Consider the following 21,708-nt stretch of genomic DNA (forward strand, 5'->3'; position numbering starts at 1 on the left):
CAAATAGGTTTGAATAAAACAAGAAAAACGGATACGCTATAAAATGTATGTTGTTTGTTATATATAAATATATGTACCAGAAATACTGTTAGGATTTAGATACCTTCTTATATTTTTTTGTTAAATGTATACAATAAATAACATTTTTTATAAGGATATTGACGTAAATGATATAAGATAATATTCATATTTAACATACATTTTAAGATATTATGGACCATTTAATTGGGGAAAAAAGCTCTATTTAATATTTATTGAATATAAGTTGAAAAGGTATTTTAAGATACGTCATCATTGTTGACTCACATTATTTGATTTAGGTTCTTAGATATTAAAATATTAAATAAAATATGAATTTTTACTTTTTTACTTTGTATTGACATCGAAATTCGTCTAGAAGAATAACGAAATAGTTCTTGCATACATTTAACGTAAAAAACCTTATTTTAATTTATTCTTGTTTTTAATTAAGTAAGTATACAACTATGAGCTTCAACTTTATTCCAACTAATGATTTAATTTTGTTGGTGAAGCGACAACAATAATAGTACATAATAATAATAATCTTACGTATTGAGTAGAATTTGTTTATAAAACTTAAAATAAAATTAGAACAGATGATATATTATTATAATATTTAAAAACAGTATTTTATTTAAATTATAATATCTGAAACAATAATTTATATAATTATAAAAAATGCTTAACTAAAAAAAAAATAATGCTAATAAATGCTTATATAAGGATTTTTTTCATTTACAAATGTATTTAATAATTTCTAATAGACTTTAATAATATGATTAAATGTTTATTAGACAAAAAAACTGATAACTGTAAGTTCCTTTAAAGATTCGAAAAAACAAGTTTAATTGCTATATTATATTATAAACTTGTAAGTAACAGGGGCAGTTTACATCCCTTCAAATTCTATAGTTGTGTTAGACATATAATTTTCTTTGATCATATATTTTAATCTCTATAGTTCATTATATTTTTTTTTCTTACTATTAAACTTAATTATTATTTTTAACAATTACTAATTAGCCGTCAAATATTTATATGCTACAGGATATTATATTAATATTGATAGTACAAATTCAAAATATTTTCACTAATTTTACAAAATTATAAATCTTCAAGATTGCTAAATCTATAAGTTTAAAATATTATTGAAATTTATATTACAGTCGATTCCGCTTAATAGAGACACCGGGTAATAATGACAACCGCTTATTAGGGATAATTCTTCAATTACAAAAACAAATGTATACTTGTAGGGTAAACGTTCACTGCTTATCTGGGCCATGAATCCGGATAATTGGAACATTTTTATCGAGTATATTAATAGATCAATAGTTTGACAATCGCGACCGTCTTGCATAATTGATCATTAGATTAAATTTTATCTTATCGTTTATTCAAATGTGATATACATGATAATGTAATATCATGTTTTTCTTTTTGTACTATCAATTAATTTCTATAATAGTTTGTAATTTGTAATATTAAAAATATATTAAAAAAAAAATCAGTTTTTCAACAAATTTATATGTTTGTTTTTGTATTTCGGATTATTGGGACAACCGCTTTATTGGGACAAAATAACACGCAACTGATGTGTCCCAATAAAGCGGAATTGACTGTATTTACAAACTACATATACCCTAACCAGGGGTGGCCAAACTTTTTTTTGGTCACAATCTACTAAAAATATACAATATACTTCACCTATGAGGATCGACTTCCATAAAAAAAAATGTTTATTATTGAATAACTATAATTACTTAGAAACATACTTGCATAGTGTATATAAACATACAACAAGTATTATAAACTAAATTCTAAAATGATCGAATTTGAAATTGTCCGCGATCGACCGTTTGGCCACCCCTGCTCAACACCCATACACTTATTATTAGTACATTTTAGTAGTAGAAGGATATCATCTCTTCTCTCACAATGTTTTTGACACAATAAGAAAAATATTTATTATAAATCACCTACAAATATTAATATTATGTAAATAAATTGACCACTGATATTACTCATTTAATAATTGTAATATTTTTTAATTGAATATAATTTTAAATTACAAGTTATAACAAGTAACTATCTTATAAGGTTGTTAACGAAAACGTAAAAAATCGGCATTTAACTATTATCCGTACAATCTTTCATTCTTGAGTATAAATGAAAAACTACATTCTATTATTAGAACGCTGTGCAGTGGGCGTATAATAAAACGAAAGGTACAGAGATAAGTTAATTGTCATGGGACGTTGTTGGTCCTATTTTATTCAAGTCATTGGTATTCACGAGTTGTATTTTTTTTTTTTTTCTGAACTCAAAGTATGAATGCATAATAATACAATACGACGCTTCCTTTACGAGTGTCTATTCGAAAAAGGATTTCTAAGGCACAATAGTTGAGATACGTTATTGTTTACTTTATCACTATCCAATACCCTATCATATTTTGGAAGAACTGCGTGTTTTCACCAGTATGAATCTCAGTCAGTTTGTTCATATGATGATTTAAATGAATCGCAAACCCGTTGTCCGAATTTTTTGTGAACTTTTTCAATTAAACCTCTTGGAACTAAATTCGTATATATATATATATTATATATATTACGCAATCTTGACTGAGGTGCAAACGGTTATCTTGTGCTCATAAATCAAGAGGTGGTATGTTTGTGTGCGTGTGCGTGTTCACGTGTGTGTGCGTGTTCACGTGTGTGTGTTTGTGTGTATGTGTGTGTATATATGTATGCAGGTATATAAATTAACACTATACATGAAATGGACCAAAAATTATAAAGAATGTTGTTTTCTAATTTAACAATTTTTAAGCAAAATTGTTTGTTCAGTAAAATAATAAAATAATCTCTGCACAATATAACTTAACAGGTTGATTTACCAAGCGTACTCACCACAATGTTTTCCTTTAATGACAAATTTATACAAACTCAAATTTCTGATTATAAATAGCTACTTAAAGACTATGTTTTCAAATAATAATATTTTCATACTATTTAATAGAAGTGATGCAAACGATTTTTAAAATCAGAACCAATATTTTCTTCTTCTATAAATTGTTAAATAAGTTATGTCTTTGAAAATTATAATGTATTGAAATCAAAATTCGAACAAATAGTTTCTAAATTATTAAATTGAACATACTAATAATAAAAACAATGAGTAGATAATTAATATTAATTAGGAACTACTATAATTTCAAATAATTAAAGACTTCATATCTTCAAAATCTATTATCAATGACCCATTAAACCCTAGCACACACAGTTAAACAACTTAAAAACTGCTTATTTAAATCTTAATATAGATAAATCAACATTATTGAAAAACCATTTGCTTACCGATTAACACGAAAAAAGTGTGATTGGAAAAAAAAAATTGATATTTCCACAGAATGTTACTTAAATATCACACCATATCTGAATATTTTATGTGCTGTCCTTTTAAAAAACAATTCCAAAATTCACAAATTGAATAAATATATTATTAAAAGAATAAATGAAGGTAATCATTAATGAATCACCGCCTAAATAGAACAATGTCTCAATAGTCAATAAATTATTTAACATAATGTTCCTCGCATCTTACAGAATGATCGTTCAGTAGTACACCAATGATAACTATATAAATTAATTTAAAACTACTGATTTTTTGTATATATTATTATAAACAAACATACATTTGTTTTCACTTACGTTTAATCGATACACTTAAATCTAAGCATTGGAACTTGAGCGATGTCGACACATGATTGATGACCAGATTTTTGCTCAGGAAAAATCTTCCATTACTATTTTAAGCGACCCCTGCCGTTCTCTGTCCATATATAATGCACTGTTTCCATTTTGTAGGCTGTTTGTGTTAGGACTAAAAATTGGCTATTCAGGACAAATAAAACGCTCACTGCGAAACAGGCCGTGCTTACTGAATGGTAGAAGAAAAGGGTGATCGAAGTGGTGCTTTTAGGATTTAGACGCATTTGAAGGCTATTATCTCGAAAAAAAATATATGTTTGTAACCCACAAGTTATTAAGTCTTTATGTCCAAAGGACAAAAGGGATATATGTCGTTTTATCATATAAGGTCCGACAGCGTCAACCGTTGGATAGGGAAATCCCATTTGATTGCTGATCGAGTCAAACGTATCATTGTACGTGCTCAACGTTTTGATTGTGGAGTGTAGAACATAAAAACTTGATTTCGCGAATGTCATGGAAACTATAACAATGGTATAGCCGTGTCTTATTACATTTTATATGATTCGATCACAACTTTTATATAAATATACAAATACTACTTTAATAACAATGCATATTATAGTTTTTAAGATGTTTAGGACTTTCGTAATAGGTGTTATTATATTATAATATTTTCATATTTTCATCACACATTTCAATAATTATATATAATACGTAAAGTGTACAAATTTTAAATCAAAATACTTTTATTCACTTTTTTTAGTAAATTCCTTTAAAATAATGTTAAAATAATGTTTATACAAGATAATCACATCGGAAATCAGACAATAAAGTGTATAAAAAGTAAACTATATTATTAATAAATGAAATACTTCTCAATGTATACTTAAAAACAAGAATTTAAGGTTCATAATTCAAAAACTCAAGTCTTCGAGTGATATTTAAATATCTCCAAAAAATTACATAATCCTGAAAAACATATTTTTTAAATTGAAAAAAAAGAAAAATATTAAGATACCTCTAATATAAATTAATTTTCTAATTTTAAAAATGTCCGCAATAAACAAAATTTAATTCTAATAAGTTATTCGGTTTCACTTTGTAGTCATGATTTAATATTGCTATTTATAACTAATACAATTACAATAATTGACTATTATGAATTGTAAAATATAATTTAACAGTAAATAGGAAACAAGAACAAAAATCAAATACGCAAAAAAATATAATTATATTCTTTAGTACAGTGTTTATTAACCAGTGTGTTGCTGGATAAGTTCAAAAGTTTCTCGAAATGTAGTAAATGAAACGAAATGTACAAAAACTGTTAATATAATTTATAAAAAATAATAGGAATTTGATACAATTTCTATAATAATTCAAAATAAGTTATCTATTAACCATTATTTACCTTTATTTTTTATGTTATATTATTTCTTTGTTATTTTTAGTTTTATATTACCAATTAAAATTAAATATTACCCAATATTCTTATTTTTTTATATTGCGTGTTTTGTAAAGTATGAAATATTTTAATAGTGTGTCACTATAATACAAAAATAACATTTAAAAAATAATACGTTTAACTAAATTGTATCTAAATATAAATTAACCAAACATTATCTGTAAGAAGCTATTACAGTAATACTTGAATTACATACATTAAATTAATTGTTAACCACAAGAGATATAACATTTATATGTATAATAATTGTATATAAAAATAGAAACCAATTAGTATTTTTAAATTTAATTTTTTTCTTTATACAACTAATGGTATTTCAATTTTAAGTAAAATCATAGTTGATAAAAATTTTCAAAAAGAAATTATCAAATTATTAGAAAATCATAAGTTTACTCTAATAATCATTATTTATAAGTACTAACGTCAAAAGTGTGCAGTGAAGAAGAGTTTATTATGTATATTATGTATACGGGAGAAAGTTTGTCAATGTCACATAAAACTAAAAGCTTTCAAACGTAATCAAACGTGTTCTAGCATAAAATAAATATGTTTCATTAAAATAATCAGGTATCACCTCTGTTTTCTTTTAATTTTTTAACAATATCGTTAATTTTACTATTCACTAAAATCGTATAAATTAAAACTTGATTTTGTACTAAAAAATGAATTGTATCTTAAAAGTATGATAAGCATGAAAGTAAGACTGAAGGTACCTTTACCGAAGTTAGATAGATATGATAAGATAATTAAAATCTTTACCTAGTAGTCAAACGTGGTAATTACGGTCAACGTCAACTTCTCTATAAATCTAACCTAACTAAGAATATCTATAAATAGATTTATATACATATACATAAATATAATCTTTAATTTATTATTCGTGATAAAATTTTAACTTTATTTATAAATAATTAATTTCTATCTACAATTTTGTTATACGAGTACATAGTTTTATAGCATTTTCACGGTATCTATTTAATATTTATATTGATGTTACATTAACAACTAACCATCATAGATAACATTGTATGAGTTAATTTTTTTTTTATGGAAAATTGTAATTTAACTAATGCCTCGTGTTAAACAAATATTTTGTCAAATTTATTATCGGTTAATATAATTATTAAAATAATTGTATTTATTTATAAACCTTAATACAATACCAAGCATGATTTAATACAATCGCACTTGTATTAATGCACTCGTATTGTATAGCTGTCAACTGATAATTCAGCCGAAACAAATTGATTAAGAATGGTCGAAATAAATAGTCAAACCACCATTAGCACAAGAGCTTGACAGAAAATACCCATAAATAAAATGGGAAGGTGACAACTCGGGGTTTGAAGACAATTGCGGCTACTTTGAACATTTCAGCCAGACGTTAATTATCGATTGTAAGATAATTTTGCGATTGGCCTCTTAGTAGGTGTACCGCAACGCTTATCGTCATGTACAGTGTACACGTAAGGTACGTTCGTTAATTATTATTATAATTGGGATAAATTCATAATTTAACAACATGATACAATTTAAATATGACATCATATACAAATTAACTACCATAAGTGAATAATGTATGCATACTAACATACTGTATAATAACTTATAACTAAAATTGATTATTGGTGTCTCAAGTTTGAAATAAGTACATTTTTCTAAAACTGAAAATAAAACAAGTATAATTATATTCATAAATAATTTTACTTAAACTCCACAGCATAATTTGTTGTTAATAGGATAAGTTGAATATAAGTGTTTTGTTTATTTAATTTCATAGATTTTGAAAAAAAAATAATATGTTTATAATTTATAGTACTAGCTTGTTTTAAAGAAAATCTACTCACACTTTTTAATTTTATATGATAAAAAGATATAGCATTTGTTTTTATAAACAGACATTCAATCTATACAATTTTAGTTAACTTATGACTATTTTTAATATTCATGAATTGTTTGTTTAATTCAAGTAAATTCGTAATTTATGTTACACAAATAGTGATAGTTATGCAATAAATAGTTATAATTTTTTTTATATATATACATTTTTGAAGGTACCATTGTAATTTACACTTTTATAACCTAGGGAAATAGTTCTGAAACAGATCTCTGTTCAAAAAGCATATATAACTATAAAAAGAAATTGCTTTATATAATGTTTTACCTAATATATAACATTTTTCAACAATAAAGTTTTATACAGTATAATATTAACTACTTTAAACATTTTATACAATTTTGGAGAAAAATAACAACAAAATCTTGTGCGGAAAACAACTAAAACGTAAAACTTGTACTTTCAACAAAAGTTATAATTTAGAATTTTTAATGCTTATATTGTGATATATTTATATTTTTATTCACAGTATCAAAGTTTTAAAATAAATTTAATAATTATTACAAGATTAAAAATGTTTTTTGGTTTATTTTTTATAAATTAATTTAAAAATCTTTTAGACTATAACCGTAAAAATAATTATCAATTTTTAAAGGTTGAAGTAGGTTGACATAAAACGTTAACGTGGTAAACGATAAGGTTTCCCAGTTGAAAAATTGTAATCAATCATAATATTTTTCATTTGAAAATAAAGAACGAATTTTCATTTAAAATATATATTTTTTTTAACTCATCTTTGTGACTACAAATGTTACAATTTAAATTTTTAATTCACTTCAATACTATTAATACATTATAAATTAATAATGTACGTTTTATTTATTAAATTGAGTTACTTAGTTCCACTTAGTTTTATACATAAATTCTCTCTTAAACTAAACTATAGTATTTATAATTCATATGACTTACCCCAAAGAAAAGTATTTTATTTCTTCAATTCAAAGGAATTATGGTCAAAACATTTTTCTGAAAATTAATAAAAATAATTTTATTTTAAATATTAGTACATTGAATAATAAAATTGTTATTTTTAATTATTATTTTTGCAGTTTCGTACTTTCATATTAACAATAATAAAGTGAGTAAGAATTATTATGATTAAATTGTATCATAAATACTTATGCAATTAATCAACAACTTCACGACCTGGAGTAAAAAATATGTTTTTCAAATTGCAAAATGATGGTGAATAATCCTATTATTTTAAATGTCAGTTAAATATTCTTGAATTGGGTTTATATTATAATAATATTAAATTATTGAAAACAAATAATATAATTTTTTGAATTATGAATTTATATGTACATTAGGTAAGTTGAAGCAATAAAATACGAATAATGCCATTACACCAATAGTGCCGTTTCCTGCACTATAAAAATAAGTATTTATCTGCATTCTGTTAAGATCAAAACCCCCCAGGCTACGGGATCTAGTGACGCGTGATGTCTTAATATTTCCCACTATACGCGGTAATGAAACTTGAAAATTTACACGTTAGAATAATAAACATTTTCACCGGTGACGGTGTGACTAACCAGGATTATAGTGGCAGATAGGTAATGGTCGGATAGTACTGGAAGGAAGAAAAACAAACTTTATCTTTCCCGGTTGCCAAGTAAATGTAGGACGGCAGAAAAACCATTTATTATTACGGTTCTTGGCTCCGGAGTCCAAATAATAAATATTACAATGGTGGCGAACCAGGGGCAACGGGTGTCGTTACCTCTACCCTGTTCCAGTTACCGATAGTGGTTCGGTGGAGGTAAAGTAAAGCTGTATGGATGGTCGAGAGAATGTCAGACATTTTTGAAACCCAGCTCAGAACTTATCGAAAACTTTACACTGTCGGCTACCGCTCATTCGCTATTTCACTTTCTCCCTTTCTCTATCCCCTCTTATTTTCTATTGTTTCAGATTGTAAATGGACTCTCCAAACGAAATCGTCAGCAACGGCAGTGGTGGCTATAGGAGTAACGGCCTTACAAAAGGAAGCAATTAACTCAGATTTATTGTTCGAAGGCGTAACATTTTAATTGAAACAAAAACTTGAGTATGTGTTTGTGTATATGTGTACTTATATGTGTATCTATGTTTTGTGTTTATAAGTATAAAATCACTTCCCGGAAAAAAGAACAAATTTCATTACGTTCACTCTTCCTTTATCAGACAATTGGAAAATCATAAGTATCAAAATGCCACTTTACAAACACGTGTACGTATATATTAGTATCGACAAAATCCGATTATATTTTTTCTCGTTTATTCTTGCTCAATTAAAAATAGATTTTTTATTTTTAAATCTATTAACCTATCATTTAACTTATTCAAGGAATATTTACGAATATATCACTCCGATGAACACAGCCAACAACGAAAACCGGTAATAGCATATATTCGTGCATATTATATTTCTCATTGAATTATGTAGCGGAAACAAGTGTGTTTGCATGACAACACTTTAAAGGATAGTTTTGAAAATGGAAAAAAAAATATAAAAATATAAATTAGTTTATACAAAATATTATACATAAACACTTTCTTTATCATATTTTAAAATTAAAAATACATTGTTAATTTTTTTTTTTTTACTCTCCGCGCTAACAAAAATATTATAAATGTCTTATAATTGGAATTAATTATTTAAAAAACAAATTGTTAAAGTTTTAAAAAAAACAACCTAATTTTTAGTATCTTACAGTAATGTATCAGTTGAAGTTATGTATTTTAAAAATATATGTTATTTTTAATTTTATATACTATTTTCCACAAAAGGGTTTTTTTTTGAAAAGATAACCCAATGTTCAATTCATTGTAAAAGCATTACATTTATTTCACTTTTTATACTTAACTGGAAATCATGAATCATACTGATTTTAAATATTATAAAACATAATAAACTTTTCTTTGACGAGAAACAAATTTAGTTTTAATAAATATAAAGTATTTGCGGTGTACATATTATAATATTCAAACTATGCCAATTATATAGATACCTTTATAAAAACTAAAATACAACATTTACAAAGGATAAATTCTTATATGGTAATCTTCATTGCCTTATTACTTTTAATCATAATATAATATTTTGGTTTTTGTAAAAAAAATATTGAATGGAATATTTTTTTTTAAACTAAATAATTATATATAATTGTTTAATAATTTAATTATAAAATCATATGACAACAATCTATTGTAAATTCTGTGGCAATATTGCTATATAAGTTTCTCTCTATCAATCTATCTATCTATCTATTTAGCTCTACTCTAATGGTATGCCTATTATTATATTTGATATGATATGGGTTATAAGTCTTAGTTTGATTAATTATAAACAACATATAACGATATTTGGATATTAATAAACCATCGATTTGATATCAGATTTACTTATTATAATTAACTCATTACAACTCACAGAAGGTCTTTAGTTAATGCATACTAATATAACATTAGGTACGTACTATAGTGCAATTCAAAGGTCCTAATAATTAAACAGTTTATGATATTCATCCAATAGTAGTTGTCCCTTTGGTAAGCAAATATTATATATAGGTTATAAATATAACTTCCACTAAATACATAAGCTCACATTTACATTTCGTAAACATCACACTACTAAATAGTTTAGAAACAGTAACAATATACAGGGATTAAAATAGGTAATTTATTTTAATGTAATAATTTTTAAAACGGCAAAGACAATATCATTTAAAGCAGTATAATATGATTCAAATATATATCTACTTTTCAACATTTAAAATCGTAGGATTAATATGACTTCAAACGTTAAATCACAACACATTAGTTGTATTAAGAAGGTTTAATAAATACATTTAATATTAATGAAAGTCTATAATCTTAACAATAACAATTAAATTAACAATACAACAGTAAGCAATAATACTGAATAGTAAATAAAGATATGGAAAATTTTTATATTTATATAATTATAATATTTATATTTAGATAGGCTTATTACACTGTTTTATCAGTTATAGAAAACATTTTTACAAATAAACATATTGATTGCTAATCTTGGATAGGAAAAATAATAACTGGTGATAATGGCGATATCCATATTATTGAAAGTAAACAAAACTTAATTCATTAGAATAATATGATCCGTGTTATAATAAAACTAATTGTTGATATAGCTAATTAGGTATTTTACTACAATAACTTTTGGTTAAAAACTAATAATAATTTAAAAAAAAACTAAGAATTGATTATTGTGTTAAAAATATTATCCTTTTTATACATTTATTTTCATAAATATGACAAATAAAAATTGTTGTTCGATATTTTTTCCTAATCCTTAATTTAAACCATTATATTTAAAATTCATAAAAACAGTTTTAAATAATAAAATGTAAAACTAAATCATATATTGTTCCTATTAAATTTGTTTTTGTTCGTGATATGGATAAACTACATGGAGAAATAATAAACCGTTCAATTTCAGAATTTGGTAAATAAATATACACAAGACCGGATTGAACACAATGAACACATTATTTCTCAAAACCAGATTAATAAAATTATTAAGACTAAATCGTAGACTTTTATAATTAGTCAACTAAATTAAAAAAAAAAAAAAAAAAAACTATTACTGCCTTTGTATAGTTGCATAAAAACCATTTGTAAATAATTAGTTCTATTGTAAATAATGGTCCTTAAAAATTAATTTTTGAATAATAATCATAGAATTAGGAATTATTCAAAGTGTCAATCAATCTACATATTTTTTATATCATTAATATCCATTATTCTATTTGGAATTTATAAAAAGTGTATCAAATTCAAAAGCAATAACTTCGTGAATATTACTATTTAAATTATAATGTAATATATTATTACTCCATTATTATTAAACAGTACTGTGGTGAGTATGTTTTTTTGGAGTGGTCGTCCGATTGTTTTTGGAGTACAACCAAGAACTCATTTGTATGTAGCCAATTGAGTATTTGCTATTTAACTATGTTATATTCAATATAAAAATAGCTTTCAAATCATCTTTGAATAATTTAATAATTATTAAATAAGTTATTAAAAATATTTATAACTTAATGAAGCAAATTTAATTTTAATATAGACGGGTAACAACTATATAAAAATGTATGGTTTATTTATTCATTAAATACGGGTATAAATATAGTATTAGTGGATTTAGTGAGTATGAAACATAACGTAATATATTTCTCCAAACTATACACACTTCACTACGCAACTATTATGGGTTAAATATCAATAGTACATCATCATATTCGACGAATTTTAAATCCCTAATACAATAATATATATATACATATTACTATTAAATATTAGTAATTATTATTATTATATAGTAAAGTGTATAACTGTAAAAGAAAAATATTACAATTTACTGAATAGTAGTGCAACAACCTCATACCAATTATACATATGTCATCGATCACCGTAGTATCGAAGAATTTTGTAAAATTGTATTAAATCTATAATGATGATATTAGATATTATTTATTTAAGTAATAACAGTTAGAAAATAGTACAATAGCATTTTTGATCTATTATAACTTATAAATAAAATATTACATCATATTTTCGTAGTTTACACACTAGTTCAATTATAATTACTTTAATAAGATAATGTACTAAACGTTTTAAATGATGAAAGTTATAAATAACATTAAGTCTTAAGTGGCATATATTATAATAATTTTCAATCAATTTTGGTCAAAACATAGACCAATCACAATGATAACTTCAAGATTGAACAGTCATTATTTCAAAAATGATTATATTTTTTAGAAAAATAAAAACATATACAAATCTAATACTTTGTAGGCGATATCTTAATTTTTGACACTTGTATACATAGGAGGAATCACTATTATTATTTCTTTTTTTTAATTAAATTATATTTTTGATTTTATGTTGAAGCAGAATATTTTTATAAAAATATTGGCAAGTAAAGAAGTACAACATAAATCATTTCAAGGAGAATCCTTAACTATTGCAATCCTATTTTCGAGATATTTTTTATTCCAACACTTTGAACTGTGTAAACTAAGGTAGGTATCTAAAACTAGATATCCGATTGAATTGACCATATATGTGTATGAGTAAACAGGACTGAACGGACAAACACAGGATATACTTCCGGATAAAATTTGAGACGGTCGTCTAACTGAAATACAGACAGACTTAACGGTTCATTTAGTATCTTTCGTGGTATTTTTTATCATTTTTATAGTGCAGAGTACTTAACCGTGAAATAAAATATGAACACACTATTCTTTATAACGTACCAAAACCAATACCATTTATATTTGTTGTTGTTTTTTTTTTAAGTTGGTGTCTCTATCACAGTTTGTTAAAAATATAATATTTAGTTTTTAAAAATATGACAAAAACAACAAAAAATTACAAAAAATATTGATATAATAAATAAATAAATAAAAACATCATTTTGATTTATAAAAAATAATAACTTAACATATTGAATATTAATAAAGTGATTTTGAAGATGATTTTTTAAAATCATTTATAAATAGATAAAATGATTCTAATTTATAATACAGCTAGACAGTAAAGCTAACTTACGTACGTTATAACTAATACAGTTTTAAGTCATATTTTTTGTTTTTTAAATATGTTATTTTGGTATATTTATCACCAAAAATAACTTATAAAAAATAATTTGGAGCTGTTTAGCACCATGCAATGCATATATATATATACTGTTACATTGTGTATAATACATGAAAATATTTGAACGCATATTAGGATTAACAGCTGTTCCAAACGCACCAGTGAAATTCGAAAAACTTTACACACAAATATTACTTTTAAAAAATAATGAAAGTTTATTATCTAAACGATATCAGCTAAATAAACATTACAGCAGTAAACAATAATACTAGATAGTTTACAAAGATGCGGAAAAGGTCATTTCTCCCGGATATTTAGATACACCTTATTTTATCAAGTGTTCTCAACTTAATTAAATGTTTACTTCTCGGGTTCATCTAAACGTATGAGAAAAACTTTACAAATAATCGCATTACTGGTTAAGTCATAAAAATCAACTATTAATAATGTTAATTATTGACAATAAACAAATCTTAATTTCTATAACCAAAGATTACTATGTGGTCACAAACTATCAAAACATTTGATTATTGAACATTATATAGATTGTGGATTGTCATCCATGCGAAAAATTGTCCTCCCTAGTGCAGTATTTTCACGATATTCAAAAGAATCATTATTACATAGAATAATCTAGAAAACTATAAAAAAAAAACTTTAAGAATGAATCTCATGTCTGACTAATACACACTTAAATATTTAAATAAAACTGTATATTTATCAAATTGTAAATAATTTGAATCTAGTCGCCCAAAATATCAAGCCTAATTGTTATTATATCACAAAGTCATATTTTATAATAATATTTTTAATAACATTTTCAAGATATTAAGACTATTTGCATTTTTCAAACTGTTTATACCACAAATCTATTCATATAATCCTGCGCGCATATTACGTTGGTATTTACTACTAACACAAATTAACTCAAACCTGTTTAACAATAGTATAATAACATATAATATAAGTGATGTATTTAGAAAAAATAATTCAATCTACTCTATTACTAATAGTAATATAAATAAATAATAAAACATTCTTGAATATAGGGACTGAAACACAGTATCCTCTCAAAATCGTTTTTCAAATGTGATTATTTACCATTAAATTTTAATTCGACATATCCATTACAGTTACATGCTCAATGATGAGGTATACTCAAAACCTACTATACAGCAGAGCGACTTCCTTTGTTTTTCAAATATTTTAAAACTTCATTGAGCAAAGGTAATATTTTTTAATAATATCTTAGACGACAGTGATAAATACTTTTTACGTACAATAAATAAGGTGTATACATACAACAATAATATATAATAATAATAAAAAAAAACTATATACATTTATCCTAATAAGAAGAAAAAATCTATTAACTACTTATGACGTAAATTGTAGACATATATTCACTGTATAAATTTCAGCAGTGTCTATTCTATAATTTTAATGCATTTAATACTTAGAAAAATAATTTTATTTATAGTATTATAGTTTTATATTACAAAAATGTATCGTAATAAAATACAAATTCATCTAAGAAAGATTCCTTTGACGTACCTAATATGTATTCATGATAATAATAAGAACTTTTCGTACCTACAATCAAATAACATCTTCAAGCATTATGTTAAATATAATATTTTATTGAATAATCATTATTCTATAGATAATATAATAATAATAATAATAATTAATTAACTCTCCATCCTTATATTGAAGACATCACGTATCAACTATTGTTGATTTAGTGAATTCGCATATAAGACCTTAACATCATTAGTCACTGTCTTTACAAACTCTTGCAAAAATTACAATCGTCTTATCATAAACCTTCACCGGGATGAGAGTGACTGAGATAAAATATCTTAGTATTAGATATGCTTAAATAACAAATCTAGTGACAAGAGTACGCAGTCCGTAAAATACCACTGTAAGTAAACAATTGATTGAAATAATCAACTCAAACTGGCCTACAATTAACGCAAATGTTCAATCTAACTAGAATAATTAATTTATTATTTAACAAACCAAAGAAATTGACATTCAAAAAACTATTAGCTGCGCTGTTGTTTATTGATACTACTTTAGAAATTCATTGACAAAGATTTTTTACGTTTAAATAACCAAAGAACGTTAATATATTATATTATTATTTATAAATAGAAAAACCGAACAATAAAAAAATCAAAAATAACCAGAAGCATATATTTAAAATTATTTTCAAAAGAACTATAGAAATGTTGGATTAAAAAAAATAATGTCATAAAACACTATTTTTTTTTTTTTTTTTTAATTTTAAATATTTGAAAATAAATCTAACAAAATACTAGAATTTCCAAGTAAAGAATTTATAAAATTGAAGTTATATTCTATAATTAAATATTCCTAAGATATTAAGTCTTAATTAGGATTTTTTAGATAAGTGAAAAGCAAGAAAAATTAGTTTTACAAAAGAAAGCCTTTTTTTATTATAATCCTATTCTAAAAGCTCATTTTTGGATAAAAGAAGAACTCAACAAGTTGCATGTAACATCTTTAAATAATGAAAATTAGATTAAGATAATACTTTGAAAAGGTAATTTTTAATATTTATTCTGTTAAGATAATTTCTCTAAGTGCAATGAAACACTATACCAATAGCAGTTAATATCTTTTTAAGAACAACGGGAAAAGATTCTAAAAGATTTATCAACTTTAAATAAATATCATTACCTAAATATATTTTTTACGAAGCTCTATACAAAATAGTTTTTTTAATTCAATAATAATTAATTGGTAGAAATACCCAGTGAAATTTCAGTGAAATTTTTAATGAAGTCAGTATTTTCATTTAGTAGAAATTACATCACTCAATATTATGTAAATCATAGTTGTTAAACTTGGACAGAAAAAAAATATATTAGGTATATATTATTATAATATTATGTTTATATACTACATATTATTTTATTTTCAATTTTCAATTATATTTTGTACACCTTAAATTAAGTCACTCAATTCTAATTCTGTAAGTAATGAATCCTTATTTTGCTTATGTTAAAATTACATTGTACTATATTTATAATATTTTACTGTAAATAACTAACTACAAACTGTATATGTTAGTGTATAGTGAGTCCAGCCTGCAAAATAAAATAAAATAAATACAGAAAATCAATTTATACTTATAAATAACGATTTTTTTTTTGCATGTGTATCCAATTACATATTAAATTGGGGTACAACTATTAATTAGATCACTCGATCACGACACTTTAGACATATTCTTATATATCAATAAAAGTATATTATATTTCTAGATTCTACCGATCATTCTGTTACAAAATTCTTATATTTCAATAAATTGTTCATGGTTCAGTTTACATTAATTATGTCAAAATATGCATTTAATTTTGTATTTAAAAGCAACAAAAATAAATTTATTCTAAAACTTAATTTGTTATCATTTATTTGAGCTATGTCTAATATTAAAATTAGCTAAATTTAGCTTTATGTTTAAAAACAGTTAGTATAATACTAATCAAATATATAAAATTAGTCGCAAAAAAGAATAAATAGTTTTGTTTTTAAAATAAAATGATTCAACAAATTTTAACTTTCAATTACTATACCAAATTTGTCCACTCAAACAATTGCTCTATCACTTTCTTTTTTTCTATAATGTGATTTTTTTTATGATAAAAAGCGTAATTCATGAAATATGCATGAGTATGAGTAGTATTTACAGATCACTATCGTTTGCAATTTACATACATCGTTTTAATCAAAACCTTGCTCGTTGTATGTATCTTATAGTATAACGAATATACGTAAAAAATAACAATTAATTCTATAACGTAATATATATATAACGACCTCGCGGTCATAGAAAAAATTGCATTTATTTAAAAATCCACATTCGTGCTACACATATTTTATTCGTAGGTGTTGGATAATATAGTATGAATTTCCATATAAATAAATTGTGTCATATTGCACACGATAAAAAGGACTGCTATACTATATGATATTATACAGGTACTCGCGTAAACATAGTAAACTTTAAACAAAAAAACAATGAAATATTGCATTCATAATTACTGTTGTTGTATTATTCATCGTATTTGACTGATTTTCGGGGAACAAAATATTCAAATGTACACCAAAATAAAAATACGTCATAAAAATAAGGGTTTTAAGAACAAAAAATAATGTAAATAAATAAAATACCCAAATAATTTGTATCCACCATTTTCAAATGTCTATTATAATGTAGATAAACACTAAGGAACACTCGTAAAATATCGCTATCAATTAACATAGTTGTTGTAAGTTGATTGTTTTAATCAGGTACAGAATAGTTTATAGTTTGTAATTCCTATATTAATATTATCGTCCCGTACTAATGGCCTATCAACTGAGTAGTATATTCGCACGTGATACGTTGATTTATGCACATTGTAAAGATTTCCATTTAGAACAAAATATGGTGTTATATACTCACAGCAAATTATCAAATTAAAATTCATAACCATTACTAATATGAATTATTATAATGTTTTAATAGTGTTATAGAATGTCGAATTTACTTAAACATATCATAACATTTTTGACAACTATAAAAAGTACTAAAATAAGATATCAAATATACATATACCCGTCTATAATTAGTTTCATTACGTTATGACGTATTACATACATTCTATACTTATATAACATAATTATATTTATATTAATAAAACATTTATTAAATCTAAACAAACGTTTTAGTTATAATATTCAATATAATATATAAAATAAAATACTTTAATCGTCTATAATTTATGGAGAACGATAAATTTTATTTTAAATCTGTTATTAAAGATCACAATTTTTTTTTAACTAAACTAAAGATTTATAACAAAGAGACTTAGGGACAAGTAAAAATCAGATGAATAGTTTAAATGTATTTTAACTGAATTTTTAAAATATACTTTTATTCGTGTTGCTTATAAGTTAGAATTGCGTATTTTATCATTCAAAAAAAAAAGATATTATTTAATTTTTTACCAAGGTTTTTATTACCCAACGTTTCCGTTCTATTTTTTTTATTTATGATAAGTTGATAAAAAAGTTTAGTCGTATCAACTAAAAATAAACCCTCAATAAAATATTTCTAGAATTATTTTAAAATATTTTTAAATGTAATATTTTAATTTGGAGCTTCAGTTATAACATTATATTATATAGACTATAATTATTATGTAATAACTATAAGTAATTATTTAATTACTAAAATATAAGAAAAATCAAATATTAACACTTTAATGAACCTTTATTAATAAAAAAAAAAACCTAATTCGTTAACTAAAATCAATTATGATGTTCGTCTTACACATTAAATACCTATTAAAAGTAATATTAAAAATCGTATATCGTTATCATATAATTAATACCTCAGTTATCGAGTAAATAATAATTTAGTTAAGTTCAGTGATATTAGTCCTATAAATCTAAAACAAAATTAAGGTTTTAAAAAATAAATAATGAATAACTAGGATATAAGTAAAATATAAAATTATCGAATTTTATTTAAAAAAAATAGCATTTATTATAATCTTAAACAAAATAATACATTATTGGATATACGGTGTATAGTGTATACATTATAATATTTTTATATAATAAATTATAAAAATATTATTTGTTTTATCCTTTTGATATAATTCATTGAATTTAATGAAACTATTTTATCAATAACAATTTCAGTTACCATAATATTATCTTATACAATTTGAAAATTATATTAAATTTATTTATTTAAAATTATTATTTTAAACAAATTGTATTTAATATTTTAGAATATAATATGAAACATTGCAAATGATACACTAACTATTATGAGTTTCTTCAAAAAAAGTTCTTTAAAATAAGATAGAATAGACTCAAGGAATGTTTCCAACTTTTGGCTGAAGTATTCTTGGTTGATCACATGCTTGTGACGGATAAACACGTGCTCAAAGAAATTGTGTCCGTAGAACATAAAGCGCAAAGTTCGGATAACTTAATACATTTATAAGAGTCATCGAATTTTCTATTTTCTACCATCTAGACTATACATGTGTATAATCTATATATGTATATGCATGTTGGTCTACATTCTAGAAATTAAATAGTAAATAGTATAGTTTTCAAGGAATTAAAACTAAATACCTCTTATGTAGGATAAATGAATGGCATTTCAAGTAAATTCGCATTAAATATCTATCACCTAACAACTATATAGTTTATCATGTATAGTTTCAATTAAAGAAAAGCGTATTTAAAAAAATTAAGGTAATAATATATGTGTTAAATTTAAATTAAATGATAAATTATTACATACGAAAAATGATTCTGAGATCTAACAGTTTGATATTTAAAAAAAATTCATTTTTATATAAAATTTAATAATATAGGTATATAAACGTTAAAGAGTCCACAAATAATAAATAAATAGTTGTTTTGAATTGGGACAAAATAATTAAAATTTAAACTTTTAATATCTATAAAAAAAAAAATAATGATGCTTAAATACTATTTGGATTTTCTGGTTTCAAGTAAACTTGTTATATGGAATCTTGTTTATTTAAAAGACTTTAAAAATCAAAATTTCTATTCATTTATATCTAAAATAAGTTTGAAAATTTTCGTAGTTCTTACGAATTTTGTCAAAATAAGAACTTCAAGTGCTTTATAAAAAAAAAAATCGTTTGAATTATAACAACAATACTAACTAGGTCCAATTCGTTGTATAAAGCAGCTTCGAAGTTAAATGTCAAAGCATTTTTTCTTATATAAATTGTGTATATGTAAACAAAAAAAACATATATCATTATAAAATCAAAACATTCATTGTCCCGCTCAGAATTTAAATTTTATTTAAATTTTACATAACAAAAATGGTGTGGACTACATACTATATTACTATATAAGCTAGAACTTAATAAATAAAATGTAAAGATAGTACCACTCCCTGTTCTTTTGGTTAAGTACAGACAAAATAATTAAATAACACATATGTTTTATAATACAGTCCAGCCCATAGGTCATACACTCATACCGATAATCGAAGGTAAACCATGTAAATTACATTAGTTATAATTTACTCTGTACGAGTATGGTATAGAAAAATCATTTTTTTTTTTGTTTTTTATTTCAGCTCAAATATAGTAAATACTTATTTAACATCTCAAATATTCATAGAAAATAATAAATCAGTTATAATAAACAATACTTTTTCTTAAAGTTATTTATAATATACATACATAATTATATGTATGTATTGTACAGATACAAATATCTGTGTTGAATCAATTAATTTTGATTAAGTAATTATATGTTTTAAGTTACTACAAAATCATACTAAAATATATTATTTAAAAAAATAGTTCAAAACCCAAACTTCATTATTAATATAAGACTACGTGGCACATTTTTAAACCAGAAGTTCCTAAATGAAATTTTTGATAATAATCTGATGTTGAAATATAAATATATAATTTATATCACACTTTTACATGAATAAATCACGTTTAATTTATTGTCACAATAATACGAGGGGAAGGATTCTAAGTTGCTTTTATATTTATCATAGAACATTCATAAATGTCAAAAAATCCACAGTGGGAGAGACAAAAATAAAAGTGTTTCGATATTTGTCCTCTATTTATAACCTGAGTTTTAAGAATTACTAAATATGTAATTATTATAGCTAATAACATAACACCTGTATTTGAACTTAAAAATACAAAAACAAAAATCTCGAATTTGTGATAACTAACCGTCAGTTACATATCTAATAATTGAACCCAAATTTATAATTATATACATTTTAAGTACAAATAATTTAAACCATATGCATAAAAAGTTGATTAGTTAATAATTTAATTATAATAAAACTGAAACAAAATAATAAATACCTACCTACAACAATAACTTAAAAGTAATTTTAATTTAATCATTCTATTTTTTCTGTTTTTCCT

The 21,708-nt window shown here is 23.5% G+C and overlaps 1 protein-coding gene across 1 annotated transcript in view; it reads right to left on the reverse strand.

The window, feature by feature from the left end:
- Positions 1 to 21,708, reverse strand: part of LOC132929536 (glutamate receptor ionotropic, NMDA 2B) — a 266,563-nt gene that overhangs the window by 195,549 nt on the left and 49,306 nt on the right. Inside the window, exon 3 of the mRNA XM_060994930.1 lies at positions 8,009 to 8,065. The gene's annotated coding sequence lies outside the window, so the exon portion shown is untranslated. The remainder of the gene's footprint in view (positions 1 to 8,008; positions 8,066 to 21,708) is intronic.

The sequence above is a fragment of the Rhopalosiphum padi genome, chromosome 4 (assembly GCF_020882245.1).
Source record: "Rhopalosiphum padi isolate XX-2018 chromosome 4, ASM2088224v1, whole genome shotgun sequence".
Taxonomy (NCBI): domain Eukaryota; kingdom Metazoa; phylum Arthropoda; class Insecta; order Hemiptera; family Aphididae; genus Rhopalosiphum; species Rhopalosiphum padi.